This window comes from Octopus sinensis, linkage group LG17, assembly GCF_006345805.1.
Source record: "Octopus sinensis linkage group LG17, ASM634580v1, whole genome shotgun sequence".
Lineage (NCBI taxonomy): Eukaryota > Metazoa > Mollusca > Cephalopoda > Octopoda > Octopodidae > Octopus > Octopus sinensis.
Window position 1 is genome coordinate 8,050,851 of NC_043013.1, and position 7,500 is coordinate 8,058,350.

Below are 7,500 nucleotides of genomic sequence, written 5' to 3' on the forward strand. Positions count from 1 at the left end.
CTTCTCATTAGCCTTGTTTTCAATTGGCCATTATCTCCGTTCCCACAACTCAGGTAGTAGATTATTGTTGTGGGTGATTTAATGAGAGAAATAAATTGTGTTAATAATGTTTGTGTAATGCCATAAATTTGTATTTTGAAAGTTTTCAAAGGAAACAATGCAGACTAAGAGACGCTTTTTTTAAATGCATTTTTACTAATCAGAAAGGTCATAGTGATTATCTTGATAGATATTCGGTAAGTGTTAAACTGTATGATAGGTTGCTCTTAGTAGCGTTAACCGTGATAATGTGGAGAACAATATATATCTATATGCATATCCTGCCTAAGATTTTACTTTAGTTGTTTGTCAGATTTGTCTGGATAAGTCAGGGATACCCATCTGCTTTTAAAATTAGAAACATCTATTGGTAAGTTTGTATTTAAACTATTTAATGCATGGATCAACGGAAAAGCCTAATTAGAAATATTTATACAGTGGAGTGGCGGTGGAGTTGAGGAATAAAAATATAATTAACGACAAATTTTTCATGTATTGCTGACCTCTTTCGGATCTGTTTCAGTGTTATTCTGAACTCATCTGCAAAGTAGTAAAATATTAATCTCTTTGTATTTGCTGAATGAAGTATTGATGAATTAATCATTATTAATTGAATAGTTATCTATTTTTTTGATATTGAAAAAAAATGAAAAAAGGGAATTCTTTAGAGATTGAAAAATTTAGGAATATCTCGTTTTTGGATTTGGTTTGCAGGATTCTTTATGTGAGTTCTTGTGTTGAAGCATATTCTGTTGTGTCTGGGGAGAGTCATTTTCTTTTTGTGCCTTATAATTTAACACACTCACCGGTAAAATTTCCACTTATTTCTTATTTTTATTTTCTTAAAATTTTCATTGCGTCTTGCAACCTTTTAGGAAAATAAAAATAAGAAATAAGTGGAAATTTTATCAGTGAGTGCGTTAAATTATAAGGCACAAAAAAAAAAATGACTCTCCCCAGAAACAGCAGAATTTAGAAATATCATTATCATAAAAATGCACACTCATACATATATATATATATATACATTCATATACATACACACACATATATACATATGTGTATATATATAAATGTGTATATATATATATATATATTTATATCTATCTGACTGGACTGGTGCAGCTTTCGGGCTCCCCAGACCCCAGTTGAACCGTCCAACCCATGCTAGCATGGAAAGCGGACGTTAAATGATGATGATGATGATGATGATATCATTTAGCACAATTGGTGCTGGTTTTTTCATGTCCTTGTGCCTTGGTATTTCCTGAAAAGAGACTGATTAATGACTGATGTGTCAGGCATTAAAAAAAAAAATGTCAAGGTGGCCACAGTCCAGGGACTGGAACAAGATTAAGTTTAAAAAATAAAAAAAATAAAGTTAATTAATTAACTAACTTGTTGCCTCATACTCTTTTACTCTTTTACTTGTTTCAGTCATTTGACTGTGGCCATGCTGGAGCACCGCCTTTAGTCGAGCAAATCAACCCCAGGGCTTATTCTTTGTAAGCCCAGTACTTATTCTATCGGTCTATTTGTCATATACTTTTTTTAAGGGTAAGCAAATAGGAAATACCAGTTTCCACCCAAGTACAAAAATTGTGTTAGACAGTATCATAACTTTGTATCATAATACTATGGATGGCCTGAAGCAGATTATTATCAACAGGGTTAATACCTGTGATGCCATCTGGGCTGGCAATTTAATATACATACATGTGAGAATGGAAAAAAAATCTGCTAAACTAAAATTAGATTTTTACGTAGTCGTTCTTTCACCAGAAATGCAACACCTGTGGTTTCCTATTCTAGAGCATATCCATTTCAATTCTCTTCTAAATAATTTTGTCATGATTCTCTCTACTACTTTCATAATTTGATTGATTATCCCTAATCCTATCTGATTCCCCCTCTATCCAGTGCCCCTGTTTAACCTCTGCACTAGTTAACAATCATATTGCTTCATCAATCATTGAACCAAGTCCTGTGATGCATACCTTGGTGATTTGATAAGTCTGGAAAATGTGCCAGATGCATTAGGAATGGTAGAATGGCAAGTGAATGAGAGAATGTTGATAATGGAAATTAAAGCCCATAGCTCAAGTGCCATCAAGTTCTTCATGGTGGGCGTCCGATGATGAAATGAGATTCACACATGCAGGATATTAATTGATTTTAGTGGAGGTGTGTGAAAGGAAGTAAACAAGAAGTGAATACCCCAGTTATTTATAGTATATATACACACACACATACACATGTATATATATGTGTGTGCGTATATATATATATATATATATATATTTATGTGTGTGTGTATGTATATATATATATATTTAGGCGAAGGAGTGGCTGTATGGTAAGTAGCTTGCTTACCAACCACGTGGTTCCGGGTTCATTCCCACTGCGTGGCACCTTGGACAAATGTCTTCTGTTGTAGCCTTGGGCCAACCAAAGCCATATGAGTGGATTTGGTAGACGGAAACTGAAAGAAGCCCATCGTATATATTTATATGTTTGTGTGTCTGTGTTTATCCCCCACCAGCATCACTTGACAACCGATGGTAGTGTGTTTACATCCCCATAACTTAGTGGTTCGGCAAAAGAGACAGATAGAGTAAGTACTAGACTTCCAAAGAATAAGTCCTGGGGTCAATTTGCTTCACTAAAGGCGGTGCTCCAGCATGGCCACAGTCACATGACTGAAACAAGTGAAAGAGTATGTGTGTGTGTGTCATTTGACTGCGGCCATGCTGGAGCACAGCCTTTAGTTGAGCAAATTGACCCCAGGACTTACTCTTTTGTCAAACTACTAAGTTACAGAGATGTAAACACACTAGCATCGGTTGTCAAGTGACGTTGGGAGGACAATCACTGACACAAAAACACACACACACATATATATGCATATACATATATACGACAGGCTTCTTTCAATTTCCATCTACCAAATCCACTGGCAAGGCTTACCACATGGCCACTCCTGAAATTAATTGCAACCAACTCATGAGTTTTCAATGGCAAAATGACCCTCACTAAGCACAAAAACTCTGCTTCAACACAGGATTTTGTATCAAGAATATCTATAAAACATATTTGAAAATGAAATATTGCAAGTAATTTTCTATTAAAATGTATTTATTTATTATAAATCTTAGAGCGAGTTATAAACAGTAGCTGCAACACATTGTGATGTATATTTGCCATTTAAATATGGCTAACCCCTAAGGGCGGATGCTACTGTAGTTTGTAGCCCCAGGAGGACACCTCCTCCAGCTGGCTTTAGACACACTTTCTGATAAGGCAAAGAAAGTGTGTCTAAAGCCAGCTGGAGGAGGTGTCCTCCTGGGGCTACAAACTACAGTAGCATCCACCCTTAGGGTTAGCCATATTTAAATGGCAAATATACGTCACGTATTTATTTATTTTTTTACTGATAAATGAATTAAAATAGGTAGAAAGAAAGACAATATCTTGGCACAGTAATAATGGTTTCAAATTTTGGTAGAAGGCTAGCAAGTTGACCCCAGTGTTAAACTAGTACTAATTTTATCAACCCTGAATGTCAACCTCGGCAGAATTTGAACACAGAACATAACGACAAATGAAATGCCACCAAGCATTTCACCCAGCATACTAACAGTTCCACCAGCTTGCCGCGTTAAAGGTCACAGTTATGACAGAAGAAAAATCCTTATGTACATTGTTGGAACACATGACCTGTGAACTAGCAGGCCACTCTGTTATCAACTTGAATTTTGTGGAAGTAAAAAAAAAAAAAAAAGGAAGAAAAATAGAAAAGAAAAGAAAAGCAACAGCATAATTCAGTGAGAATGCTCAAAATAACTTTAAAGTAATTTCCCATAAGAAGTGAATAAGTACATTTCATGACCACTGCAAGGAAAAGTGCTTTAGAAATTCATTCATTATTCCACAATTCAGTATTGTATTTATGTTGACATTAAGAAAAACCAGTGTCAGGGTTATCAAAAGCAAGTATTCTCAATTTCACATATTCTAAATAGCAAGTATTTTATGAGAAAATTAACTTATGCTATAAATGGATTGACGAACTTGATATTTTAACCCTTTCCACTTATGGATTACTTTTGTAAAAAAACAACAACAACAACAACAACATTGGCGTTTAACATCCGCTTTCCATGCTGTCATGGGTTGAACGATTTGACTGAGGACTGGCGAACCAGATGGCTGCACCAGGCTCCAATCTTGATCTGGCAGAGTTTCTACAGCTGGATGCCCTTCCTAACGCCAACCACTCCGAGAAGGTAGTGGGTGCTTTTATGTGCCACCAGCACAAGAGCCAGTGAGGTGGTACTGGCAATGGCCATGCTCAAATGGTGTTTTTTATGTGCCATCTGCAGAGGAGCCACTCCAGCGGCACTGGCAAAGATGTCATTCAAATATTTTCTCATGTGCCAGTAAGGCAACGCTGGTAACAATCACACTTGAATGGTGCTTTTTATGTGCCACCGGCACTGAAGCCAGTCAGCTGCTCTGGCAACGATCACGCTTGGATGGTGCTCTTAGCGCTCCACTAGTATGGATTTCAAGTAACACATATTTATTCACATTGTTCTGAAATAATCTTGCATAATCTTGTAGCTTTGAGAATTTGATGATGTGATTGTTTATTTTCAGAACGACATTTTAGGATAGGTGTAAGAGACTAGATCTTAGCTAGTTTACTCTTTTTACTTGTTTCAGTCATTTGACTGTGGTCATGCTGGAGCACCACCTTTAGTCGAGCAAATCGACCCCGGGACTTATTCTTTGTAAGCCCAGTACTTATTCTATCGGTCTCTTTTGCCGAACCGCTAAGTGACGGGGACGTAAACACACCAGCATCGGTTGTCAAGCAATGCTAGGGGGACAAACACAGACACACAAACATATACACACACACACTTATATATATATATACATATATACAACAGGCTTCTTTCAGTTTCCGTCTACCAAATCCACTCACAAGGCATTGGTTGGCCCGGGGCTATAGCAGAAGACACTTTCCCAAGATGCCACGCAGTGGGACTGAACCCGGAACCATGTGGTTGGTTAGCAAGCTACTTACCACACAGCCACTCCTGCGCCAATGTTTGTACATAAAAGATGTAGAATATATCGTCTGGATATGGCTGGCTTAAATGCTAAAGAGTTAATCTGTCATCAGCCAAATTATTTTGAATCCAGATTCTTCTTATATTTGTTGCATGGTTTTGAAGAAATTGAAAGCAGTTTATTTTCAGAAGGACATTGTAGTGTATGTGTGAGAGGTTGGATCTGGCTAGTTTGAACAGAGATCAGGTGGAATATTTGGGCTGGATATGGCTGGTTTGAGCGGTAAAAGATTAAAACTTTCAAAAAAAGAAAAAAAGTCAAGATAATTCTTTTATTTGTTTCAGTCATTTGACTGTGGCCATGCTGGAGCACCACCTTTAGTCAAAGAAATTGACCCCAGGATGGATAGGTGGATACCGCTTTGAAGAATTTGACTGGAATGAATCCACCCCAGTACCTATTGTTCTCTTTTGCGAAACTGCTAAGTTCCTGGGATGTAAACACGCCAGCATTGTTTCTCAAGTGGTGGTGACATGCGCGCACACACACACACACACACACACACACACACACACACACACACACCACACACACACACACTCACATACCATCCATCCATCTATCTATCTATTGTTGTCTAAGAATCCATGTCAGAATAAACCAGGGCACTTATATCATATTTGTTGATAGAACGGGTGTATTAATCTTTATATACTGGAAAGTCCTTGATCATTTGATATGTCATGGTTGACCTGGGGCTAAACAGTAACATTTACTTACCAGGTTGTATCTGTTGTGAATCCAGTATTTATACTGTAGGTCATGGATCATCCAACATAGGATATTAATGAATGGTAAGAGAATGTGCTGAGAGAGAGAGAAAGAGAGAGAGGGAGAGAGAGAAAGAGAGAGATTGAGATTGAGAGAGAGAGAAAACCTGTTCAACCCATGCCAGCCGAGAAATTGAGACAGTAAAATTATGATGATGATGATGATAATGGTAATGATGGTAGTGATGATGATGATGATGATGATGATGATGATGATGATGGTAATGATGATGATGATGATGGTAATGATGATGATGATGATGGTGATGATGATGATGATGAATTTGGTTTTGTACAAACACTAGTGACAGATTAGAAAGACTTATTCAAACCCTATCAACTCAGAGAGAGAGAGAGAAAAAAAAATATAGAAAAAATAAAACAAACAAAAACAAAAACCTAACTACATTTCAAATTGTGCAGATGATGGCACAATAATGATGGTGATGATGATGATGACGATGATGATGATGATGAATAATAATAATAATAAGAAAAAAGGGGCAAAAATTTAATATTGCTGTCATGTGTCTTCTGGAGCAGAATTGTCTTAATCCTTCATGATTTTATGTTAAATTCAGTTCGAAACAGCAGTTTAAAAAAAACCAGAAAGCTATTTTACTAAATTCTTCATTCTTTTAAAAATAAACTGAAACAAAGAACAGTTTAATTTAATTGAGATTTGGTAACCAAAGGGTTAATGTATTCTACCAGCAAACCGAATTTCTTCCAATTTTACAGAATACCTCAGTTTTGCTGAGTCTTGATTCTTACCTTGTGAGTGGATTTGGTAGACGGACACTGAAAGAAGCCCGTCATATATATGTATGTGTGTGTTTGTGTGTCTGTGTTTGTCCCACCCAACATCGCTTGACAACTGATGCTGGTGTGTTTATGTCCCCGTTACTTAGCGGTTTGGCAAAAGAGACCGATAGAATAAGTACCAGGCTTGCAAGGAATAAGTCCTGGGGTCGATTTAGTCAACTAAAGGCGGTGCTCCAGCATGGCTGCAGTCAAATGACTAAAACAAGTAAAAGAGTAAAGATGAGGACAAATATCTGTTGAATGTAAATAAGGTAAATAATGTAAAAAAATGTAAGAATCCTAGTACTTATTTTTTGTAAAACCTGGTATTTATTCTATACCTCTATTTTTGGTTTCTGTCAATGAAATCCACTCACAAGGCTTTGGTTGGCCCGGGGCTATAGTAGAAGACACTTGCCCAAGGTGCCACGCAGTGGGACTGAACCTGGAACCATGTAGTTGGGAAGCAAGCTTCTTACAATACACGCACACATATGTGTGTGTGTGTGTTGTTTAATAGCAGTTTGATTTGGCTATCTTCTTTCTAAAGAATTCTTCAAATATTTTCAAATGCTTCAGATTTCTTGGACCAATGCCAGATTGACACAATGTTCAAAAAAGACACTGTGACATTTATGGCATCACTCAGCATTCATCTTCATTGTATTACTAATGTTTCTTTTAATGACATTTTTACAAAAAAAAGACACTACTCCACCTCCTTCTCCTTCTCCTGCTTCTCTTCCTC

General features: G+C 37.0%; 1 protein-coding gene across 11 annotated transcripts in view; it reads left to right on the top strand.

The window, feature by feature from the left end:
* LOC115220974 (diacylglycerol kinase beta) overlaps positions 1-7,500 on the top strand; it is a 522,104-nt gene that overhangs the window by 117,931 nt on the left and 396,673 nt on the right. Inside the window, exon 1 of one of the 11 annotated variants that reach the window (XM_036510318.1) lies at positions 312-409. The exons of the other annotated variants lie outside the window; for them this stretch is intronic. The gene's annotated coding sequence lies outside the window, so the exon portion shown is untranslated. Of the gene's footprint in view, positions 1-311; positions 410-7,500 lie in introns of those variants that run through there. 11 annotated transcript variants of the gene reach the window in all.